The sequence below is a fragment of the Sorex araneus genome, chromosome X (assembly GCF_027595985.1).
Source record: "Sorex araneus isolate mSorAra2 chromosome X, mSorAra2.pri, whole genome shotgun sequence".
In the NCBI taxonomy this organism is placed as follows: Eukaryota; Metazoa; Chordata; class Mammalia; order Eulipotyphla; family Soricidae; genus Sorex; species Sorex araneus.
This window is the reverse complement of record NC_073313.1, coordinates 39,282,398-39,309,510: the sequence shown is the minus strand read 5'-3', so window position 1 is coordinate 39,309,510 and position 27,113 is coordinate 39,282,398. Positions and strand designations below refer to the sequence as shown.

The 27,113-nt window shown below is 40.0% G+C and overlaps 1 protein-coding gene and 1 non-coding gene across 2 annotated transcripts in view; both read right to left on the bottom strand.

Moving 5' to 3' along the window:
- SYTL5 (synaptotagmin like 5) overlaps window positions 1-27,113 on the bottom strand; it is a 300,140-nt gene that overhangs the window by 176,713 nt on the left and 96,314 nt on the right. The gene's annotated exons all lie outside the window — the stretch shown is intronic.
- LOC129400698 (U1 spliceosomal RNA) lies at window positions 19,289-19,451 on the bottom strand. Its single transcript, XR_008627885.1, has one exon. It is a non-coding gene; the product is annotated as a U1 spliceosomal RNA (small nuclear RNA).

Sequence of the window (27,113 nt, the reverse complement as noted above, 5' to 3'; positions counted from 1 at the left end):
ATCTCTAACAAAGAAAGCAAAAAATTAGAAGAGAGCGCACTCAGTCTAGGGGGCAGCCACCTGAGAAGCCCCCTGCAGGAGACTTTAAGAATCTTTAATTTTTTTAATTTCCTTTATTTTCATGAAGGAGGAAGGGGCATACCTGGCAATGTTCACGGGTTACTCCTGACTCTGCACTCAGGAATCACTCCTGGAGGTGCTTGGGGGAACCATATGAGGATGCCGGGGATCAAACCCGGGTCAGCTGCATGCAAGGCAAACATTCTACCTGATGTACTATTGCTAAGTCACCTGTAAGAATCTTTAGATAAGACTAAAGGAGTGCAAAGCAAACACCCTACCCACTGTGCTATTGCTCCAGTCCACCGAAAAAAAACTAAAATAAATATTTAATTTTTTTTTGAAAAATGAAGTAAAAGGTATGTGCTCATAGAAAGAAAAAAATTAAGGCAGGGGTATTTTGGGCAAATGAAAGAAAAAGGGCATTGCTTAAAATAAAGTGAAAATGAAATAATTTTTTTAAAATTAGGACAAAGAAAAAGGAGCCTTCTATGTAGAAGGTGGAATATGAGTGTGCCAGAAGGTTTATGAGAAGAGAATCTTTGAAAATGAACTCTATGCCCTCTCCTCAATGCCATCTTGTAACTGACTTCCTTTGGGGTGAAAGCCGGCAGATAGCACCCAGAGCATGGCCTCCCTGCCAGCCTCCATCTAGGTGCACACAAGTGAAAGATGACAAAGCCCAAGAGTGACAGATAAATTTCAGAAGAGAGCCACATGCTGCAGATATATCACCAAGCTGATGTTTTCACATAATTGGGAAACTTGGGCGGGGGGGGGGGGCGGGGAGGAGGGGAGGCAGTTGAGCCCAGCACCAGCATCTATAGAGCCCGGCAGCCAAAACCTTCCAGAACCCAATCACCATTATGCACACAACTGATCTCTCCACGGGTTCAGAAAGAGCCTCATCCATGAGAATGAATCTGCTGAAAAACTCAGACATGAGGCTTTGGGGGACTTAAATCTCCAGACTCTCACGGAGATGGGAATGGGCAATCTCTTCCCATCTCCCTCTCTTCCTGGGAGTCTGATGGTCATGCCCCCAAATTGCCTCCAGCGCTATATAAGCTCAGTAATGGCCTTGATCCAGAGAATCACAAATAAATCTTGGAAGAAAGCCACAAACTGCAGAGATGCTTCCAGACCCCAAAGTCATCTCCAGTTGTATCACCTTATTTAAAATTTTAGAATCCCTGGAATGCGTGGCCACAAATGCGACAGCACAAGATTTCATACTCTACTCCACTGATGTGTCAAGAGTAGCTCACTACATTTGATGGGGTGTTAAGTAGGAGGCAACTGATTTGGATCAATAAATAAATGAATATTAGCAATCATCATCATCCTGTTGATCATCGAATTTCTTGAGCGGTCTCAGTAGTGTCTCCAATAGTCCTGAGATTTTAGAAGCCTCTCTTTACTCCTCCGTTCCAATGGTGTTGCATTGTAGGATCTTTCAGGGTCAGGGGAATGAGACCCATCATTGTTACTCGTTTTGGCATATGAATATGCCATGGGGAGTTTTCCAGGCTCTCCTATGTGGGCAGGAGACTCTCAGTAGCTTGTCAGGTTCTCCCAGAGGGAGAACTAGGCTATAAAATGTCTTCTAGAAGCTTGGTTTTATAGTCTTTGGATGTTGGCCATTGGTGGGATTACATGGTTTACATATGGTTTACATGGCGCCAGGGGAAGTCCCTGGGTGTGACTGCCTAGCTACTGGAAAATGGGGAATCTGGGCGGAAGAGGCCCAGTCCTGATCCAGGCAGTCTTAGAGGTCTCAGCCCCGGGTCCCACACATCTGGGTTTCTCTGCCGGTTCCTTCATGCATGAGGCTCATCCGAATGTGTGGATGGGGGCCTTGAGCATGGCTAGGTATAGACCGGAAAACAGTGCCTGATCCCCTAATGGAAGCACCACCATCCTGAAACCCTTCACAGTGCAATCCATTGGCCATCTCATCACAGATGAGAGTTGTGATGGATTGACGCACAACTGGACTTCTATTAAAGCTGGGGCACAAACCAGTCCATGTAAACACACAAACAAAACACGCCTGATGAAGTGGAGCCTGGAAACAGAGCCTCTTAGCATCATCAAATCTTTGGTTTCTCATATTTTGTAATAACAACAAAAACAACAGATCAATTATGTCTTCTATTAAATTAACTCTACAAAAAAACAATGGCTAGCTATGCTTAAATATGGCACACACACTTGGGGCCAGAATGACAGTACAGTGGGGAGGGCACTTGCCTTGCACGTGACCAACCCCGGTTTGATTCCTGAAACTCCATATGACCCCCTGAGCACCACCAGGAGTGATTTCTGAATGCAGAGGACCAAAACAAATAAACAAATAAATACATAAAATAACATATGAATATTAACAGTAAATAAATTAAATTAAACATAGAATTTTACAAAGATAGTTTTTTTATACCTAAACTATCCTAGTTTATTTTTTTTAAATTAATTTATTTATTTTTAATTCGTGAATCACCATGAGGGCACATTTACAGATTTATACACTTTTGTGCTTATGCTTCCCTCATACAAAGTTCGGGAACCCATCCCTTCACCAGTGCCCATTCTCCACCACCAGTAAACCCAGCATCCCTCCCACCCTCCCCGATCCCATCTCCCCCCACCCCGCCCTGCCACTGTGGCAGGGCATTCCCTTCTTACAAAGATAGTTTTTAAAAAATGATCACAAAGCCCTCTCCCAGTAACAACTGTTTTCCATCAATCTCATACCTTCATATGCAAGCTGGAATAATGGTGACTCACTGCAGACTCAGCCCAATCCAATGACTGCCTCCTTTTAAACTGTAGAACCCACTGTCCATCACCTCTTCCTTGCATTGCTAAGTCCTATTCCTCCCATCCAGCCTCCTCTGGCAGCTACACCTTTGGATTCCAGGTGAACATCAACTGGCTGGACCCACAACTTTCCCTAATTTTTTTAGCAACCTAGAGATCTACACTATGTATCCCTCTCGTCCAACATACTGAGGTAGCACTGTGCCCAGTCTCCATGCCAGCTCAGGCCACAAAAGCTGCCAACAATTCAGACCCCAAAACTTTTCCAGCTTCCAGCGTTTACACCCACAAAACACAGAACAATTAAAATTCCAAGGAAATTTGCTTCCAAGGCACAAGGAAACAAAAGTTTATGAGTATCCTCAAGCCCATCAAAGTCTGGACACCATTTGCGGAGGGCCTCAGAGAAACAATCTTCATGATGGTAAAGCAAATGAAGGAAGTTCTGGAAGAAAGATTCAACAAACTAAAAAAAACCCTATGTGAAACACTGAAGAATACATTGATGTGGAATTAAAAGAGATATAGGATGCAGTAGCAAGTCACAGCAACAGAATTCAGGATGCCAAAGACACTACCACTGATCTTGAAGACAAAACACAATCTGTCACCACAAAACAAAAAGCAATAGAAAAATAAATTCCAAAAAAGGAAGAAAATTTAAAGTATTTAATGGATGACAGCAATAGAAACAATCTTTGAATCATAGGAATACCTGAAAAAGAAAATGAGAAAGGGGAAGAATGATCAGTGGAAGAGATAATAGCTGAAAACTACCCCAATCATTGGAGAGAGGCTTGCGCACAGATTCAAGAGACCAAAAAAGTACCAAACAAATTGTATCCAAATAGAACAACACAAAGACACATTGTAGGGAAAAACCGCAAGTTCCTAGGAACTTACTAAATGATGTGAAAGATCTATACCACAAACACTGGAAGTGGAAAAATATTCCATGTTTATAGATTGGAAAAATCAATGCTCTCAAAATGACCGTCTTGCCTAAATTATTATATAGATTCATGCAATCCTCAAATTCCAACAACATTCTACAAGATCTTAGAGTGAACAATAATACAAAGTTTGTATAGAATGATAAAAACAACCTAATTAACCAAAGCCATACAGAGAAATAATTAAGTGCAGGTATCTTATTACCTAACTTAAAACTAAACTACAAAGTTATCATAGTCAAAATAGTATGGTACTGGAATAAGGGTAGGAGTGAATTAAATGTAAAATTAAGTGATAAGTCCCCAGATCTAATTTTTGACAAAGGAGCTGGGTACACAGTAAAAATGGCCTCTTTCAATATATCACTGTCATCCCTTTGTTCATCGATTTACTCAAGCAGGTGTCAGTAATGTCTCCATTCGTCCCAGCCCTGAGATTTTAGCAGCCTCTCCTTACTCATCTTTCCCAACGATTGGAGGCTCTTTCAGGGTCAGGGGAATGAAACCTGTTATTGTTACTGTTTTAGGCATATCAGATAAGCCACACAGAGCTTGCCAGGCTCTGCAGTAGAGATAGCCTCTTTAACAAATAATAATGGGAAAACTGGATAACCACATTGAAAAAAAAAATGAGACTAGATTCACATCTCACACCTAGTACAAAAAGCAATTCAAAAATGGATCAAGACCCTTGAGATTAGACCAGAATACATAAAACACATTGCATAAAATATAGGTAGAATGTCCCAAGATTTGAATCCCAACAGTGTTTTCAACGATATGATTCTATTGGCAAAAGCAAAAGCAACAGAAACAAAAATAAACAAATGGGATGATGTCAAATTAAATTTCTACACAGCAAAAGAAACACAGGCTGAAACTAAAATACCTAACTGAATAAGAGAAAATATTTGCACTTAATACATTCAACATAGGGTTAATAAAAAAAACATTTGCAATAACCACTTAAAGCATTCACATAGATCACAAGCAAAATTCTTCACAGACCTATAAAAACAGGGGAAGAAATGAACAGACATTTCTCTGAAGACAGACATATGTTCTGAAAAATAGGCACATAAAAATGTGCTCATTACTTAATGTCAGTAAAATCCAAACCAATACAACAATATATCATGTCACATCCGTGAGAATGGTATATTAAAAAAAACCCAGGGGCCAGAGCGATAGCACAGCAGGTAGGGCATTTGTCTTGCACGCAGCCAACCCGGGTTTGATCCCCGGCATCCAATATGGTCCCCCAAGCACTGCCAGGAGCAATTCCTGAGTGCAAAGCTAAGAGTAACTCCTGAGCATCGCTGTGTGTGACCCAAAAAGCAAAAAAAAAAAATACAATCTGTGTTGGTTGCAATGTCTTAAAAAACAAACTCTCATCCACTGAGGCAGGGATGTTTATGTGGTTTAATTCCTATGGAGAACAGTAATGGTAATATCTCAGAAAAGTAAAAATAGAGCTACCATATGATCCAGCAATTCCACATTTGGGGATGTACCCTCAGGTCACAAAACCCTTCATTCAAAAGGACAGCTGCATTGCATATAGGTGGATCAACATTGATTAAAGTATCATGTTAAGTGAAATGAATCAGAAAGAGAGGGACAGACATAGAAAGATTGCATTCATTTGTGGAACATAAAGTAACAGAATGGGAGACTGATTTCCAAGAATAGTAGAGATACGTATCACGAGGATTTCCTCACTGCTTGGAAGCCAGCCTCACATGCTGGGGGAAAAGGCAGCTCAGATAAAGAAGGGACCACCAAGTAAAGGGTGCTAGGAGGACCCACTCAGGATGGGAGATGCATGCTGAAAGTAGATTATAGACCGAACATGATGGCCACTTATACCTCTATTACAAACCACATCACCCAAAAGGAGAAAGAACAAAAGGGAATACCCTGTGGGGGTAGTGGGGGATGAGATGGGGGTGGTGGAAGGGATACTGGGATCATTGGTGGAGGAGAACAGGCATTAGTGGAGGGAGGGGTACTCAATCATTGTATGACTGAAATACAAGCACAGAAGTTTGGAAGTCAGTAACTATACCTCATGGTGATTCATTAATAAAAAATATTTTTTAAAAAAAGACAGCTACAGGGGGCTGGAGAAATAGCACAGCGGGTAGGGCGTTTGCCTTGCATGCGGCTGACCCGGGTTCGATTGCCAGCATTCCATATGGTCCCCTGAGCACTGCCAGGGGGTAATTCCTGAGTGCAGAGCCAGAAGTAACCCCTGTGCATCGCCGGGTGTGACCCAAAAGCAAAATAAAAAGACAGATGCATATTTTTATTCATTGCAGGACTTAGCCAAATAGCTGGGATATCAAATAAAGCTAGGATGGAACTGGAAGATCTCATATCAAGTGAGGCAATCCACAGGAAGGACAAACACTAGATGATCTCACTAATCTGTAGTATATAGAATAGCAGTACAAGGGAATGCACAGAATCAAAGGGAGGACATGCCTCGGTTGTTCTGGACACGAAATTATAGGAAGGAAAATGACAGAGAAGGTAAAAATCGAGGGAGCAAGTATGGATCAGAGAAAAGGAAGTAACAGGGGCAGGGGGCAGTGGCCTAGGACTAACTAGTGGTATAGAGATGATATATATATATATATATATATATATATATATATATGGGGGGGCAGACCATGGAGCCAACAAAACTGGAAGCATAAGATTCAAACTACAATTAGCAAACTTAAAAATGTGCCTGCTGAGGAGACAACTTGGAAGGTGGGAGGGCTAAGGGGGGCCTGGAGACATTGGGTATGGTCAATGGTTGTGGGACTGATGTTGCAACATTATAAGTCTGAAACTCTATAATGAACAATTTTATAAGTCATGGTATTTTGATTTTTTAAAAAATGAATTCTATATGGTCAAGCTAAATCAGATCAAACTGTTCTAAAATTAAAATTTAAATATCACTTAACAGACACATAGAAATAACTTTGATTTCTCTCATCTGCTGAAAGGGCAAAAAGCATTCTCAAACAGTTTACAATCAATCTAAGTAAAACCACCTATGTGTATTCAAATAGCTTCATGCACTTAAGCCAAGTTAGTCTTGATTTTATTCTTATTTTATTTATATTTCTGGCTTTTGGGTGCACACCCAGTGGTGCTCAGGGATCACTCATGGCAGTGCTTGGAGGAGATAAATAGCGTGCCAGGGATTGAACTTAGATCAAATGCATGTATGGCAAGCACAGTTCTATCTCTGTGGACCCACCTTACTCTTGATTTTAAACTAGCTTGTTTTTCTTTCTGATCATAAAAAGCGTTATATGGTTTTAAACGTTTTAATTTCTAAGACAGAACTTCTGAATATCAAAATTCTAAGAAAAGAAAGAAATTTTTCATTAAAACATGAAAAATCTTATGGAGAGCTCCTGAGGACCCCGTTATAAGTGTTCTTTCTATTAACCAAGGAAAATATATGAGAACTGGGCCTAACTGGTATGCTAAAACTTAATAAGGAGATTTTTCATTAAAAACACATTTAACCCCATAAGGTTATATGAAACTCTAAGTTCTAAATGACTAATTTTGAATATTGTTTTGGAGTGTTGCCTATTATAAGGTCAAACAAATTCTTGTTAATAGAAAGTTTTCTGACAGTCATTTTGCATTGTTTGCCATTTGCAAGAGGTTTGTTCTAATGCTTTGGGTTCAGAAGGATTCACAGGGAAGGACTTGAACAAATACCCTAGAATACAGAAATATTACAAAATGGAATAAGAAGAAATTACAGAGCTAACAGAAATACTGGATAATCATCTTGTCCTTCCCTAAAGCTGTGGAGGACTCTCATTAAGAAAACTAAACAGTGGTGCTGGAGCAATAGCGCAGCAGTAAGGTGTTTGCCTTGCACACAGCGGACCCAGGTTCAATTCCCAGCATCCCATAGGGTCCCCTGAGCACCGCCAGGGGTAATTCCTGAGTGCAGAGCCAGGAGTAACCCCTGTGCATCGCCAGGTGTGACCCAAAAAGCAAAAAAGGAAAAAAGAAAAGAAAGAAAGAAAACTAAACAGGGCCAGAAAGATATTATAGGGGTTAAGTTACTTTACTTGCCTTGCAATGCAGCTTCCCCAACATATGGTCCCCTGAGCACTGACAGTAGTGACCTGAGCACAGACCCGAAGTATGCACTAGGTGTGTCCCAAAACCAAAAAAAAAATTGAACACTGTCCTGAAGCCTACATTTGGAAGATGTGACAACTTCTTCCTTGGAGAAGTCACCTTGTTGTGACTGGTTTATTAAGTGACAGTTTACTGCTATGGGTCCCAACAAAGCAAATAAAAAGAATTTTTATTTGTGTATCACTGTTCTTACTTGTTTATGTAAAATAACTAGCCCAATTTACAAGAACTAAATTTAACTGACCAAAAATTAACTTTAGTAGTGAAGTTTATTAGGTAAAATTTGGGTAAAGATGAAGAAAATAATGTTTTAATAATTTGCTTTTTGAATGTCTGACTGTTGTCTGCTTAATTATTTTTATAAGTATTTCCTTTTAGCTATAAACTGGAATAATCATAAATTGCTCTAAAAGCTGGTTTGGACTACCTAAACTTCCTAAAATGTTTCCAGCTTTTGCTGGTTGATTAGCATAAAGAACTAAAGATTGTGTTAAAGAGCACACAAGGGGTTGGAGCGATAGCACAGCAGATAGGACATTTGCTTTGCACGTGGGCGACCCGGGTTCGATTTCCAGCATCCCATATGGTACCCCAAGCACCACCAGGAGTAACTCCTTGAGCCAGGAGTTTTCCCCTGTGCATCACCAGGTGTGACCCAAAAAAGGAAAAAAAAATAATAAAAGCACACAAGCTAAAATTGGAGAGCTTGACATAAACTTTAGAAATATTAAAAAAAAAACTGCCAGGTAAAAAAAAAAATTAAAAAAATAAAAAGTTGTGATTTATGAGACTATATTTCAGGCCCAAGGATCTCAAAGTACTTATTCTCTTCAAAATTAGAGACGTAAAATTTTTATTATATTGTTTTAATAAAATTTTTATTTTATAGAATTACTAATTATGGGCTACTCACACCATATTATTTCATAATTATTTCAATTAAAATTCTTCAAATTTTATAGGTTTAAAATAAATCAGAGCTTTATTTTAAGATGTATATATTAAATTATGGAGTGATACAATTGAATTATAGAGAAATACAAGTCATACATTTGAAAACCATCCTAGATCTCATTCTAGGTAGAGTATCCTCTATTTTGTGAAAAGAAAGTCTTGATCATTGTGGAAATAACAAAGGCAATGATCAGTTCATTAAAGTTGCAACTGAACTTAGAAATTAATTTTGTTAAAATTTGTAAAAATATTGCATTTATCACTTTTAGTCAAATAATTCAATGAACTGCGAAGAAATTTTTCTTTAGAACAAGTTCATTAAAATGCCTAAAATTCAAAAGAGCCTGGCAAGCTACCCATGGCATATTGGATATGCCAAAAACAGTAACAATAAGTCTCTCAATGAGAGACATTACTGGTGCCCGCTCGAAGAAATCGGTGAGCAACGGGATGACAGTGACAGTGGCAGTGAAAATTCAAAAGTATTCCATAGGGATCAACTTATTCCTAAGGACTGCCAGTTTCAGAATATGCTCTAACATCAACAAGTGTAAAGCATGCTCTGGAAACATTGAAGGTGCAACTTTAAAAACTTCCTTGCCTTGCACCCAACTGACCAAGGATGGATCTGTAGCATCCCCAGGAGTGTTCCTTTAATACAGGGTTAAGAGTAAGTCTTGAGCACAGCTTACTGTGTGGCTCCAACCCACTCCCCTCTTGGAAAAAAAATATGCAATTTGACATTGAATGTAAAGGAGAATATGGGATCTAGAGTGGTTTTCTAATGCATAACTTGTATTTCTAAATATGGCACTAAGCAAAATTAAATATTAAAAATTATAATTGTCAAATTGTAAAAACAAAAAAAGGAAATATTGTCACAACAATTACATCCAGACAAAACTTATGTGCTGTTTCGATTATCAGATAACACTACTACCCAGATGAAGTGACCCTCTGAAAAGGTTCTAATATCCAGAACTAATTCCATACTGGCACAGGTTCTAATGGGATTGTCAATTTATTTCCATTTCAATTCTGAATTGAAACATCACACTTAGGACTGGCTAATTCTGGGGATTGAGATTGAAAAAAAAAATTGGACAAATCAACTCTTGACTTGTGTAACTTCAAGCAGTATCAACATACAACAAACCTGGAGACTACATGCTTAGTTGGATGGACTCTTCAAAATCAATGTAAAATAAAACAAAGAAAATCAATGTCATAATTTTATTTTATTCTTCACCAAATGGCATGTAATTTTGTTTTCCATAGCAAAATCTACCATATCCCATATATGGGTCCTTGAAGCCCATGGCTGAACTAATTTGGACAGGAAAGTGCACTTAGAGGTGACCTTATATTCCTAGCAGAGTGCTAGACATTCTGCCTAACACGCCCACCAATTGGGAAATGTACTGGTTTGCATATCATATGTGCTGGATTTCATGGAAATTCTACACGTTAGAAACTGTAGCTCCCAATATGCAGCTATTGATTTTGAATTCCAGGAAGAAAAATGATCCAATCACATAGTCACTTCTTTATTCCAAACCAAATATGCACTCATCCAAATATGCACTCAAAACCCCATATAATTCATATAAATACTTGAATGTTCTGTGTTTCAAGCCCAGGTCATTGAGAACTTAAGCAGAGTAATATTGATAATTCTTCTTCAAAGCACACACACTTATAAAAAAGGAAATTCACTAAAATCTATTAAGAACTTCTTCAAGTACCCTAGATTAGAACTAAACTTTATTTTATAATGTCCCTATGTCCCTGTGTTCACAAAAGAGGAATATATTACCAGAATATACTACAGCACTCACATTAACTGCCTTAATTCATATGTACATAAATGATAAATACCAATTTCCATAACTTCTTTATGGTTTTCCCATCGTGATCAATCTCCATGGAAACCTCTTGACCCAATAAACTCATAAAAACCACTCTAGCCCACCCTCTCCACCTACCCCCATTCCCATCACCCTTATTTTCACCAGTTCCCCCCCAGGAGTAACGTCTTCAGCACCACCATCGCGCCGCAGCTTCATCCAGAAACCACCAGCACGCTGGAATTCCAACGTGCCTGGGGGCCCCCACCAACCTCTGGGCCTCAGAACCTTGACTGTTCAGAACCAGGAAGTCGTCACTCCCCACCCACGTCCGCCAGTTACTTCCACCCGAGCCACCCCACAAGGTCACTGTTCCAATCCCTGAAACCACCCCGCAGGGACCGGCCCAACTTCACCTTGTTCAGCTCTCTAGATACCTGGACCCAGGGACCTCAGACCCTTTCACATAAACGGAAGAAATAACAAGCAGCAGGAATAATGCTCACAAATTCACTTTTATTATTGGGCACAGGAGAAAACCTGGCTTCTCTTATCTAGGGGCTATTCGGGGTACTAGATAAGAGGCTGTTGATGAAGTTTTCGAAGGCTGAGACCCAGGTGTTCAGTTCTTGTCGTAGGGACGTCTGGAACAGATGGAATTCTGCTGGAGGGCGCTGCAGTTCTGATTGTCTGCTGTTCTCATGGTGTCTGCCGACGGTCTGCGCACGACGGCCTGCCCCTGGGCACCATCTTCAAGGCGCTGGACAACCCTCCGCGTCTTCTTCACACCGGCACTAAAGCGTTCTGGAGTGACGCGAGATCGACGCTGCTTTTCGGCCTCTTGGCTCACCAGCCTGAGAATGTTGGCTGTCACGTACTCCAGAACGCCGTTGAGAAAAACAGACGTTGATGGATTTAGGCGGTCTTCGTTCGGAGGCTCTTGCAGTAAGCGATTCACGCGGCTCAGGGGAACCTGCAGCTGGGCTCTTGCCACACAGGAGATGGCTGGTTTCTTAGGCTGACTTGAAAATGTGAACCGTTTTTCCCCAGACATGATGGTCCCTGGGATGCAGCCTCACTAACAGGGCTCAACTGTCCTACTGAGCCTCTCCAGGCACTAGGTCCCCCTGACCTCACTAGTCATGCCTTTGTGATAATACAGGGTTTGTGATACCATTGCTGGCCACTGGGCCCAATCAGGACTGGCCTAGAAATGTCTAGGATAGGACCCTCTTCAGTAGTCTAGGACAAGGAAATGTGTTTCAGTAGAAATATTGCCCGGTCTTTAGGACATGACCCCAGCTTATCTGATTCTGGTCTTGCTTGAGTTGTCCTTGGCTCTTACAATCCTTTGAAAATTATCGATCTCTGATACCCATGTTAAATGACTTGTCTAATAGAGGTCCATTTGCCTTCCCTCATATTAGAATAAAACCAATTTGGCCTTAATTCATATAGATATATAAAATTATAATAAATATTGAATATTTGAACTTTGGTTTCCTTTTTAAACTGGTTATAATATCTGCCAATTGCCTGATGAGTCAGATTCTTTTAACATTTCCTTTAACCATGAAAGCAGTGACTTTTTAAAAAGCTTTATTTCTCTTTCCTTCTCATTCTGGGATAACTGTTATGTAAATATGATCGACTTGGTGGTGGCCCATAAATCTCTGAAGCTATCTTCATTTTTCTTTATTATTTTTTTGTGTGTTTTGGGTCATACCCAGCGATGCTCAGCAGTTACTCCTGACTCTGCACTCAGGAATTACTTCTGGCGGTGCTCAGGGGACCATATGGGATATTGGGAATTGAATCCAGGTTGGCCCCGTGCAAGGCAAATGCCCTACCCATTGTACTATCTCTCCAACTCCACTATCTTCATTTTTCTTGGGTCAGTTCAACCTTCTTGTCTTCAAATTTATTGATTGAATTTTTCTTTTACTCCATGTGATACTGGACCTTCTCTTTTAAATTTAATTATTGCATTATTCAGTTTTATGATTTGTTTTATAAATTATATTTTTTGCAAATTGAACCACAGTGAAATACAGTTATAAACTTGTTCATGATTGGGTTTCAGTCATATAATGTTTCAACACCTGTCCTTTAACCAGTGTACATTTCCCACCATCAATATCCCCAGTTCCCTCCTACCCCCCTCACCCCCTGACTTAATGGGAGGCCTCTATCTCTCTGTCTCTGTCTCTATCTCTGTTTTTGTCTCTGTCTCTCTGTCTCTATCCCCCTCCCTCTCTCCCTCCTTTTGGGCATTGGAGCATTATGGATTGAAATATAGATATTGAAAGGTTATCGTGTATATCCCTTAACCTACTTTCAACACTCAGTTCTTGTCCAGAGTTATCACTTCCAACTATTATTGTCATACTGGGCCCTTCTGTATCCTAACTGCCCTTCGCCCCCTGGACCAGTCCTCCTGGTCTCTGTTTTTACTGGTCTTGTATATTGTATATTGTCTCTTACTATTTTTTATACATCACAAATGACTGCAGTCCTTCTATATCTGTCCTTCTCTTTCTGACTCATTTCATTCAGCATGATACTCTCCATGTCCATTCATTTATAAGTAAATTTCATGACCCCCGAATGCTATGATTTTACTGTTTGATCAAACATTTTATACGTTTTGGAGGGCAAATGACTATCCCCGGTAGATTCACATGTCAGAGCCAGGTAAATTTCAAAGACAGAGAACTAAGCCTCTTTCTCAGTTAAGAACAAGAATCTTGGGGCTGGAACTATAGTACAGCGGGTAGGGCGTTTGTCTTGCACGCTGCTGTCCCTGGTTCGATTCCCAGCATCTCATATGGTTCCCTGAGCATGGCCAGGAGGGATTTCTGGGTTCAAAACCATGAGTAACCCCTGAGCATCGCTGGGTGTGACCCAAAAAACAAAAAAGAACAGGAATCTTGTTTTTTCTATGCGTATCCAAAGCAGCATTAGGGACTTCGTTAATTTCTTTCTTTCCAATTTTAATTTAAATATTCAGGTTTTAAAACATTTTAAAAGTTTTTTAAAAGTCTGTTAATCTTTTGTTTGTTCTGTTTATTTATAACCACAAAATTATTCCCATTACTGGGGGAAAGGGTTAAGAACTTGATTTGAGAATCTGACCATTTAGATATCTCTGTGAATGGGTCCTTAAGAAGTCTAATCTCTTTTGAGTGAGAGAACTCAAATCAATTAAGAATTTTATTTCCTGTAGGAAAAGAAAAGCTTTTTTATTGAAATCCAGATTAGTTTATTTTTCTGTTTCTCTGTCTATACCTCACCCAATTCCACAACTTGATACAATTTCTATTCCTCTGTGCTTCTATGTCTATATGTCTATAATTCAGAAATGTCTTCACCTCTGAGATTGTGCTATGTTTAATCTTTGGATAGCTATAAATTATAAAAAATCTTTTCAATGGACCTATTCTGACTGCCTATCTAGAAAAAATAACTGCTTATGCAAATTGAATATTCCTAAATATCCTTGAAAATAAGAAAATGGAAGTATGGCATTTTAGGTTATCTAAGTATGGCATTGTAGGTTATCTAAACAATATATATATTTTTCCCAGAAACCCAATCACTTAATAAATTAAAATTTTTTGAATTATGCAAATCCTTTGCAAACAAGATCAGTTGAAAAAAATTTATTTTAATGAAAACAAGTCTCTGGTTTATGACTTTTTTGTAACATATGTATCTTGCTTCAGTGACAACTAAAACAAGATGCATAACAGTTGGTTTTGAAGATGATAAAACTATGAGCCAAGAAATGCCAAGAATTCATCTCTAGAAGTTGGAAAAGGTAGGTAACGAGTCTATCAAATATCCTTTGAAGTCAGTGTAGCACTGCCAGTGTCCTTGATTAGAGGCAAGTGAAAATGAATTTGGATTTATGACCTACAAAGAAATAAGTGATCATAGTTTCAAGCCACCAAGCTTGTAGCAATTTGTTCCAGCAACAATAGTAAATTAATACAAGTGAAGAATAATTATTTTTATTTATTTGTTTGGGTCACACCCAGAGATGCTCAGGTTACTCCTGGCTCTGCATTCAGTAATTACTCCTGGCAGTGCCAGAGGGACCATATGGGATGCTGGGAATTGAACCTGGGTTGGCTGCGTGCAAGGCAAATGCCCAACCTGCTGTGCTATCGCTCCAGCCCCAAGAAGAATAATTTTTTACAATCACTAAAGAACAGATCATTATTCCAACAAAACTTATTCTTTATCACTGGAAACTAGGTTTTCTTCTAAAATATCCACATAATAGAAAAAAATACTTAGGAGCAAATAAAAGCAGAACCATATGTGGAAAAATATTTTCTATTGTCTATATTATATGGGACTTCTCAGAGATTTTTCAATATTCTCGCTGTGCATAATGTGCTTTAATAGCAGAATACAACTAGAATTTATCCTGGTAATTTAGGCAATAAACAATAGTGTTTTCGGTCTTAATTTCAGTTTTTACTTTCAAACTTAGATTTAAATTTTGAATTTGGAGCCCAGGAAATAGCTTGGACGACTAGGACATGTGCCTGGCATGTGTGAGGCTGAAGTTAAAATTTGAATCTAGAATCTTCTGGGCCAGTGCATTTAAGTTGCAAATACACATGTAGTAGATCTATTATGGTGTCTACTTAGATTGCTAGGCTAAGGTTACCTAATTAGGTTGTCTATTTAGGTTACCCACTTGTTTGGTCAAATTTTGGTTGATATCACTGAAGATGCCCTTTTTAGATATGATTAAAATCTACAATCAGTTTATTCTCAGTTACTGAGATTAGCCTCAACAAGTAAACACTGAATGGCTTACCAGTAAAATCTAAGGTTTATTAAACAAAGAACTTGATTACTGAAGATTACTGCCACAGAGGTCCCAGATTGTTGGCCTACTTTGCAGAGTTAGTATATTCATGCATACCCTAATTTTCATGGACATCTTAATTTTATTAATTAAAAATGATTGATTAAATATTAATTTTTGATTAGAGAATTATACTATGGGGATTTTATTTTAAAGCTTAGGACCTATTAACTACTTTCTTGAAAAGGTGTTAAATCATGGTACCTATAGACACTTGGGTTGACAGAATTTTCTTCTTTTGCATAGAACAGGACAAAGTAATTTCCTGTTCAGTTGCCCCACTGTTATTATGCCCACTAGATTTTCATTTACAAAAAATTATCAGCAGACCACAATCCTGACTGCCTGTCACTTCTGGCCATTTTCTCCCTATTGATGTGTCCATAAAAGCCTTACAATCAGGTACAGGAAAGATGTTTTCGCTTAATCAAAGCAGGATAATCCTGGACCCCATGAAGAATGTACTCCCTAGAAGAAACCCTTGGGCACAGGCTTCAGATGTGAACACATAATTGCTCTTCGGTCAGTGGGCAGAATTAGAATTCTGAAAACAATTTATTCAAGAAGGAAATTAATTCATTACAGCCATTACAATGCCCAGTGGGACGAGATCTAGCTCTCCAAAATAAAATCCGAACCTGCTAAATAAAATACAGGTGAAAATTCTTGAGAGCTGCCAAGAGTGCGTTCTGAAAAATCCAAGAGACCATATTACTTCTGTGTTGAATGTCACCCCCCACAACCACCGACCCAGATGGACACGCTAAAAATTTTCTATCTCGCGACCAATTTCTCAGGCTATATTAGAGAAGGAATCCCAACACTGATATGAGAGCAAGAATGGAAAACCTGCTGCTCAATTCACACATAATGAGACCCTGGGAAGGGCTGCAACCAACCATCTGTGGATCACAGCTATAAAATGGAGACAGTAAACAAAAAGCTGTTACCTAGGCCCCACATTAACCACTTCGGGCACAGAATCCTACCTATGGAAAGATTATAGATTAGTATTGGTGCATATTTGAAGAATGTAATCCAATCTGCTCATTTTACATGAAGGGTGAAGTGCCTAATAAACTAACTTTATAGTTTCCCTTCCTCTGTTTTGACCTCCATGTCATGAAGATACTTTTTCAACAGCTGAGATGAATTCTTTTCATCCAACATTGCAGAACCCAAATACTTGACAACCTAATTTAGTACAGAAGCTAACCTAGCTCCCTGTTTCAAACTCTTTTTTCCTTTAAGTTCTACTTTGGAGGTTTGGAGATATTTTCCTCATGGTGACTCTAGAACTTTAGAAATAAGAGGGACTACATTTGTGTGCTTGCGAAAGACTCAGGAGGAGAAATACCAAATGAGATGTCAAATAGGACTATTCCAGGACTGGAGCAATAGCACAGCAGGTAGGGCATTTGCCTTGCACGCAGCCGACCGGGGTTCGATTTCCAGAATCCCATATGGTCCCCTGAGCACCGCCAGGGGTTATTCCTGAGTGCAGAGCCAGGAGTAACCCCTGTGCATTGCCAGGTGTGACCCAAAAAGAAAAAAAAAATAGGACCACTTTCCTAAAGCAAATGCATTCCCAAAGTGCTACCAAAATATTATTTGTGATCAATATCACTGTATCACTGTATCACTGTCATGCCGTTGCTCATAGATTTGCTCGAGCGGGCACCAGTAACATCTCCATTGTGAGACTTGTTACTGATTTTGCCATATTGAATGCACCACAGGTAGCTTGGTTTATATACCACAGGTAGTGTGGTACGGAAATCATAAGTCAGTAGTTTATTGCCTTAATTGCATTTGACTTCAGCATAATATTTGTCTGAATCATCTCACTGAATTGGGTATATATTACTCTAGGTGTTGTTAAACTCAAAGGAAGACTCATACTAGTCATATAAAAGACAATCATGGGGCTGGAGCGATAGCACAGCGGGTAGGGCGTTTGCCTTGCATGCGGCCGACCCGGGTTCGATTCCCAGCACCCCACATGGTCCCCTGAGCACCGCCAGAAGTAATTCCTGAGTGCAGAGCCAGGAGTAAGCCCTGTGCATTGTCAGGTGTGACCCAAAAAGCAAAAAAAAAGTCAATCATACACTAATTCATAAAACTTTTGTACAAAAACTATTGGCCCTTGATCAAAAACAATTAAAAGAGGCTATACTAACTCACTAAGAGTTTATCCTTCAGAAAGCTGGCTTTCTAATTAAATTATAATGTAAATGATGAATTCAAGAGCCTTTAGGAACCAGGTGCTTTGCACCAAGTGAGTCATACATGAGCTAAGGAAGGCAAGGAACATGCAAACTAGGTAAGTCCAGTATAAAGGAGAGAACCTAGAAATCTGCATCTGGCTTGAACCATGTTAGCCTAGACATGTGGTGTTGCAAAACATATGATGTCACAGGCAGTAACAGGTTTTTTCAGGTAAAAAGTTCTTGATTCTATTATTTTATTTTGTTTGAGGAATGAGAGGCATGGTCACACCCAGCACTTACTCCTGCCTCTCTGCTAAGGAATCACTCAGGGATCACCCCTGGCAGTGCTCGAGGGACCATGAGGTACCATGAGGTACCAGGAATCAAATCCAAGTCATCAACAAGTGCCCTTCCTCGCTGTACTATCTCTCCAGTCCCAAAGTACTACCACAGCACTTACATTACCAATGTCAATTCCATTTGTTATTCTTCTTATTGTTTATTTTGGAGTCGTACCCAGCAAGTGTGGCTTCCTCCTAGCTTCAGGGCTTATTCCTGGCAGTGCTCAGGGGACCATAGGTGGTGCTGAGGACTGAACCAGGGACTGTAGCACTGTAGCACTGTCGTCCCGTTGCTCATTGATTTGGTCGAGTGGGCACCAGTAATGTCTCCATTTTGAGACTTCTTGTTTTGTTTGTTTGTTTTTGGCATATAGAATACATCACAGGGACCTTGCCAGGCTCTACCATGCGGGCAGAATCCTCTCGATAGCTTGCCGGGCTCTCAGAGAGGGACGAAGGAACCAAACCCGGGTTGGCCATGTGCAAAGCAAACGCCCTACCTGCTGTGCTATCGCTCCAGTGCCCAAGGACAGCCTCTAGTAAGGCAAGCACCTTATTCCTATTCCCTGTACAATCCTCACTGGCCTCTCATTTCCTTTGTTGACTGTAGCATAAATGACTGAAATTAACATGTAAGTGACTCCTTATGGATTTCCCATTACTCCTCAGTCTTTTATGGAACCCCCTTGTCCCATTAAGCTCATGAAAAAAATCACCCTAAGCCACCCTCTCCACCTACATTGTTCCCTTCATCCCCTGACTCTCACACATTCCCCATCAGGAAAAAACCCTTCAGCACCACAGTCACTGCATAAGCCCTGCTCGAGGACCACTAGAACCCCCCCTGGAACTTCAATTGGCCTGGGAGACAACCCCCCACCCTCTTGGCCCAAGAGCCTTATCTTACTGAGAACAAGGAAGTCACCCCTGCCCACCCACCTCAGCTGGCTACTCCCACAAAACCAATCCCTGAAACTACCCATTCACCCTACACTAACCACCTCACTTCACCTTGCCTAACTGTCTATAGCCGTCTTTTGTTTCCTCTCAGGGGAGCACATGAACACAATCCCCCACTACCACAAATTATCCAGTCGAATTTCCTACATGTGGGGAAATTGCAGAGGTCAGCACATCCGGACTGCCATGGATACGCCTTGCCCTGGAAAAAACACCTTTGTGATCATGGTCTCTCCCCTGCCAGTATGTCTTCCCTAGCTATCTTGTCCCAGATATCTTAGACACAAGTTAAAAACAAAAGCAGATGCATAGCAAAGGACTTCAATCCTTTAATGAGCATTGTTGAGAAATAAGCCAAGGTTTCATCAGCTAGCAATGGTTTCAATTTGGGTTGAATGTGCTTGGTTAGAAGCCAAGCTTAGAATCCCAAACTTCATCCCTTGATTCTGGATGCAGGCATTTCATCAAACAGAAAGAATGTCGCATCTTTCAGGTGTTGGGATTCAGGATTGTTGTCCATTGGTGTCTCCTCCTTGTCTGGTGGGCTGTTCTGCATGTAGGTGTTGGCCTCGTTGCCTACCAGCTCCAGGATGCAGTCAGCAAGGCACTTGGGCAGCACAAGTAGAAAATCAGAAGAGAAGGAACTCAAAACTTTAGTGAGGTTTGATATTCCTGCAGAAGGCAGTCTATGAAAGAGATAGGGCACTGAAGCTGGGATAATATTAAATGAGGTGGAATCTGTATTTTCCTTTTCCTGACAGCGATAGCACAGCAGATAGGGTGTTTGTCTTGCACGCGGCCGACCTGAGTTTGACTTCTCTGCCCCCACTCGGAGTGTCCGGCAAGCGACCAAGAGTATCTCGCCCACACGGCAGAGCCTGGCAAGCTACCCGTGGAGTATTCAATATGCCAAAAACAGTAACAAGTCTCACAATGGAAACGCTACTGGTGCCCGCTCAAGCAAATCGATGAGCAACGCGGGATGACAGTGACGGTGACAGTGACATAATGTTGGTTCGGTCTGACCCTGATCGGGTCCACTTGAATCAGGTCTTGAGTTCAACTGCTTGATGCAGGTCTGAGCTGCTCAATAGACAAGTGCTCAGTGTTCCCCTCTATAAAACTATGTGCAGCTTCTCTTTGATCAGGTCAAAGATCGGGCCTTTGTTGTCACGTCCTATGTTTTATCTTATCACAGGTGTCCATTATGGCCTCAGTGTCAGCACAGAGATGTTCATAAAAATCTCACGCCTGATGACTACACCCTGATTTCGAGAACTTGAGATTTCTGATTGGAATTTCACATGGTAGAAATAAATGGGTTCAATGGAAAATGTTCCCATGTCTACGATACCAACCCATGTCTTTTTACTCTGGCCTCACGTGAGATATGAGATATCTTACAATTTTTTGGTAGTTATAGGTTAATAATAAATAGGTCTTTTCTACCTGAGATTAAATTTTCTACCCCAGGGCCAGAAAGATACTATAGTGGTTTAGGTGCATGCATTGCATGTCCCTAACCTAGGTTCAATGCCCAGAACCAGATGGCCCCTCAGGATCGCTAAGTGTCATCCTGTAGCCCCCAGAGGGGGCTAGACCTTGCTGGGGATAGACCTAAAAGTCCCCAAGCACACTGGGATGAAACTGGCAATCCCTGGCACAGTAGACCTGAGCAGTATCACATCCTCAGGCTATCACCAGGAGTGCCCCCGAGGCCCCCTAAGCACTGTTTAGTAGACCCCAAAAGCAAATAAATTTCCCATCCCATAGGATGTAAAGAAACAAGTCTTCCCTCCATTTCTACATTTATTGAGATATTCTGGATCAATATTCCTGTATCTAATTATCTCCCTTTAAATCTACTATATAATCTTTCCATTCTCTCATGAGTAATAGAATCTTTTAATACATGTTTCATTTCATATTCCTGATTTTACACGGTGTCAAAATATCTTTTGTTTTTGAGGCCACATGTAGCAGTGTTTAGAGTTTAATCCTAGCTCTGTGCTCAAGGATCACTCTGGGCAGTGTCTGGGGAACCATATGTTACGCCAGGGATCAAACCAGAGTGAGTTGAATGCAAAGTTATCTGCATGCTGTGCTATCTCTCTGAACCCTGAAATTATCTTTTCATCATTTTGGAATTCTATCAATAGATTCATCTGTCAGAATCAGCTAGACTTCTAATTACATAAAAGTGGAACTTTTGCTCATATTATACCCAAGCGTAGCTTTTATTAGCTGTTCTGGATGCAAACAAAAGATGTCTCTTCTGGATCTTTTCCCCCTCATTTTAAATTTTCTCCTCCACTAATTTAGTGCCTTTGCTTTGTGTTTTTTTTTGGTCCCACTGACTGCAGATAACAATTATAGACATTCCTATTTCCCGCAAAAATGGTGAAAGAAAAGAAGGAGTCTCTGATCCAAGACATTTCAATATTTGACAAGGATTGGGGGTTACCACGACCAGAACTGTTTAGGTATAACTCTTGGCTCTGTGCTCAGGGATCACCCCTGGTGGGCCTGAGGTGTCAGAGATCGAACCAGGGACAGCCACCTGCTATACTGTCTCTCCAGCCCACATTTCAACATTCAAGCAGACAAAAGTTTATAGTTTCAAGGTCTGGCAACAATCTTTTGGACTTGAGGTTCTCTCTCGATTTAACCTGGTTCTATAGCTTTGTCCTCAAAGGCCTATTTTCCACCCTCATAATCACATTTTCTTTTTAAAAATTTTTATCACGTATTTGCAAGTGAGTGATTTCATCAGTCTGTTTTCTTCTTATTGAGAGTTAAGATTCTTATTGCCTTCTCCTTCCTGTTCTCTAAGTTGAAGCTGACATGATTTCTAGTAATATGCTCTTGAAAAAAATCTTAGAGTTTCCTTTGCATGTCATGAAGTGCTTAAACAAGCTGCTCGTTTATATATGGCTCCTGGAAAATCCCATCTGGAATACTTGCTTTAGTTGAGATGCTGGTATCATACATCATCCAATTCCCTATCACTACAGAAAAGCAGATGGAATACATAGGAACCTGTTGAGCCCTAAGAGACACTGGAGAGTGGGTTTTGTCTTTTATTTTTTTCATCATAGCGAATCCTCTCATTTGGTTGTCATTTGCGATCTGTATAGGAGGGGAACTTATCCTATCTTCAAATCCTGATTCCTTTTGCTCAACAACTCCCTCCATTTATTTTGTCTTTCCTCTAGCATCCCCCCTTACAATTTTTATTAAGACACCATGATTTACATTGTTGTTAATAGTTTCATGCATACACTGTTCTAACACCACACCCACCACCAAAATGTCAGTGTCTCTCCACCAATGTATGAAGGTCTGTTCCTGTTTACTTCTAAAATACCCCTTTGGTAAGCTCAGTTCTAGAGATCCACCCTCAGGTTCTATTGTCATTAGCCTCTTGTTATTTCCTGACTATGTTTTTTTACACACAAATCTGAGAGAAATCATTCTGTATTTGTTCTTCTCTTTTGACCAACATCACTCAATATGAAACATGATATCCTCTAGTTTCATCCATGAAATGAAGAATTATAATATTTCATCTTTTCTTTTTATTTTATTATATATATAATACATACATATATATAACCCGGGGCCGAAATCTCCAAGGCTGCTCGAATCGGGACTGGGCCTCTTCTACCCAAATCCCCCATTTTCCAGTAGCTAGTCAATCACACCCAGAGACTGCCCATGGCACCGTGAGATCCCATCAATGGCCAACATCCAGAGACTATAAAACCAAGCTCCTGGAAGCATCCCGACATCTAATAGCCTAGGTCTCCCTCTTAGAGAACCTGAAAAGCTACCAAGAGTCTATTGCCCACTTGGGAGAGCCTGGCAAGATCCCCATGGCATATTCATATCCAAAATACAGTAACAGATATATACATACCTCTCGGAGAACCCAGCAAGCTACCACCTGCATGGCAGAGCCTGGCAAGCTACCTGTGGCATATTCAATATGCCAAAAACAGTAACAATAGATCTCATTCCCCTGACCCTGTAAGAGCCTCCAATTGTTGGGAAAGACTAGTAAGGAGAGGCTGCAAAAATCTCAGGGCTGAGTGTAATAGAGATGTTACTGGTGCCCGCTCGAGTAAATCAATGAACAACGGGATGACAGTTATGTATATGTATTATATATATATAATATAATATAATATAATATAATATAATATAATATAATATAATATAATACATTATATATAGCATTATATATGTATATAATGTTCCATATATATATATTTGGGTTTTGGGTCACACCCAGCAATGCTTGGGAGGTTACTCCTGACACTGCACTCAGGAATTACTCCTGGAGGTACTCAGGAGACCATCTGGGATGCCAGCAATGGAACCTGGATCAGCTGCGTGCAAGGCAGCTGACCTGCTCACTGTACTACCTCTATGGCCACTCATATTTTCTTAGAGTTGAGTCGTCTGTTATTGGGCACTTGGGTTGTTTCTAGATCCTAGCTTTAGAATAGAGCTACAATGAGCAATTTTTAAAATAGTGTTTTTATGCACTTGGGGTAGATGTCAAGAGGAATTGCTAGATTGTATGGAAGCTTGATTCTTAATATTTCGAGAAGTTTCCTTACTACTTTCCATAGATGCTAAACCAACTGATATTCAAAAAAACAGTGGATGAGAGTACCATTCACCCCACATCTTCCAGCATCTTACTAGGTATGACCAGAAGAAACGAAAGCATGCCTTTGACACTTTTCTTGGAAATCTCAGCTAAATCTACAGTTCACTGCTTACAAGTGTAGCTTTCCACAAGGCAAAATTCAACTTAAGACTTCTGCCACTACAAGACTTCCTTCTCCTCTACATTCTAATCCAATGTTCCAAATTTCACTCTAAACCTTTAGCAGCAAATTCTTTGACATCCATATTCATACCAGCAATCTTAATTATGACAATTTAGGCATTCCTTACTATTCTCCTCATCTTCATTGAGCTCTCCCTAGGAGTACTTTTGACATATATATTTCCACTTAATATTCTAGATAATTTTGATCTGAGATTCTACTCAATGTTCTAAGTAATCTAGGTTTCTATCATGCAACTCAAAATTATTTCAGTTTATAGCCAGTATCCAATTCCCAAACAACTTCCATACTTTCAGGTATGGAAGCCTCTGTTCAATCCCTATGGTTGCTTTATAATGTATTACTACAAATTTGGTGGCTTGCAACACCACATATTTATAGCTACATTCCTTGTGTCCCTTGCCTATGGCTCCTTGTTTCATCTTCACTCTCAGTGGTCTTATACCAATGGTCAAATTTCTATTTTCTATATTAAATCTCTCTCTGCTTCCCTCATAAAGATATGTATATTTGCATTTAGGTTAGATCTGATCATGCAGAATGATCTCCACTCTCAATCTTGCAACTGAAAAAAATCTGCAAATTCTATTTTGCCATATAAGGTAAAATTGGTAAAGTCAAGTGATTTCAATCTGGTTACCTTTTGGAGCCATTATTCCCCTTACCATCTGTATTGCCAGAAAACACTTGTACAAAAGTGAGCAATTGAGACAAGGAAGAAAAATATGTTGAATTATCAGTAAGACTAGTATCAATGATACTAGGAAAACTAGAAAACATTCTTTCCAGATAATGCCCCAACATTCTGGTCTGTCATGCTATTAGGATAATACTAAATGTACTCATTAAAAGAAATACACATTCTAACATTTGAAAATCAAGCAAATATTCACCTAAATATTCAGAGTTGAACTACATCTAGGACTCTGGCAGAATCTTCTGTTTATATATACTCCTTATATAAGAGTTCACCCCTTTTTTTCATGTGGTCAGAGCATAATACAGTGAGTAGGGCATTGATCTTGCATGCATTTGACTTGAGTTTGATCCCCATATCCTATTGGTTTCCTGAGTCTATGGGGAATGGTCCCTGAGTGCAGAGTCCAGAGTGACCCCTGAGCACTGCCAGATGTGGCCCCCAAACAAAAATGACAACAAAAAAAAGAGTCCCCCCTTACCTCTTGCCTCCAGCCCTTCCTTCATTTAACATTCTACTGTGCAACTACCTGGAATCAGATACTAAGTTAGATGGTAGATAATCAGTGTTTAAAGAGACATTTCCGAAATTCCAACCTCTGTCGAAGATCAAAAATCAGGGATGCTGTCTCGTTTGCCAAGGCATCAAAAATCCGATGGGCCGGACACATAATGCAATTTAGAGAGGACTGCTGGACTAGAGCTGTTACCAACTGGATTCCACAGGATGTCAAAGGACCGCATGGCTGCCCACCTACAATATGGTCAGACTTCTTCATCAAAACCCTGAACGAACTGTTTGAGGCTCTTCGTGTTCCTGGAGTGAGCAGATACCATTGGGTTACACTAGCATGGGACAGGGACAAATGGAGATGTTACTGGAGCCCGCTTGAGCCAATCAAAGATCAACAGGATGACAAGTGATACAAGTAAAAGAGACATTATCTCATCTTTATGAAGCATTCATTCCAATAGGAAAAAAAATACCCAAAGACATATGCAAAATTGCTGTGCAAGGTCTAAAGCTAAGTTTATCAAACTCAGCACTATTGATATTTTTGAACTGAATAATTCTATGCTATTGGGCAGGACAGTTATTTCTGGAAAAGTAAGATACTTAGCAATATCCTTGGCCAAAACTTTGTCAGTTCTTTTGATAAGAGGTTCAGCTGTTTCATGACTTGCTTCTCTTCTAGAACATTTATCTGAACCATGGTTCTGGATCTGGGGATAGGGGACACTTACACACACACACACACACAAACTTTAGGGACTGGTTAGCTACGGGATATATGGGCTCAGGTCTTCTTAGCTTATGTCTCCCAATGTGTACCACAAATGGATTACAATCCATTTAAGTGCAGTCAGTATCTGGTGTATTCAGTGATACCACAGCCGAGGTAAGAGTTTGCATCCCATAATGGGATTAAGAGGAAGAAGCAAGCTGCCAACTTCACAGAGAATTCAGAGTATTCCTTCTGTTGCCATTCAAAGTAAACTAGGAATTTAATGCATTAAATCCCTTCTATAGGAAAATACCCTATGGCCTGAAAAAAGAGCTTATCCAACAATATTCCAAAAGTGTTTCTCAAAAAAATGAGTCATCCTGAATGAATCTGACTACAGAAGCTTAGAGGAAGTTTATTCTTTAGGCAGCACAAATGGTCAATCACAGTATTACAAGAAGGAAAGAGTTCTCATAATTCACTGTGGTGAGCAAAAGAAGAGGGATGAAGACCAATTTTTAACTAAAAGAAGGCATCACTGCATTTGAAAACTGTGCTTCATGAAAACTAAATTTGCAGAGTAAGATTATTCTCTGGACATTTGCTTAGCACCGACATACATAGAAAGTGAGAGAAAGGTGAATGGATAGTCACATCCACGTATTTCCTTGTTTTTATCCCCTCGTCGGAAACAGACTATCTGCTATACTTCTCCAAGAATGCATACAAAATTACAAAATCAATGATTAGAAAATGAGTCACATCAAACCAGCAATATAAACACCTAAAGAACTCAACATGATTATCAACCTTAATTTTTCAATCACAAAATCCATTTCCATAACTGAATATCCTGGGGTCTATCCTCTGGCAACTGAACTGGCTACCACAATATCCAAAGTTTTTAAATAGTAAAATTTGCAGTTAACTTTACAATCCTAAAGAATCCAAACCTAGGAGACAGGTATTGCTCAGTCATGGGCACAGGCTCTAAGTTTGAATTTTAGCATCATATTGGCCCCCAGCATCACTGGATATGGACCTATAGGCTCCCGCCCCCAAGCATTACTTGGGTAGCCTAGGTGGTCCCCAGCACCACAGGGATCAAGCATTGAATCCCTGGCTCAGC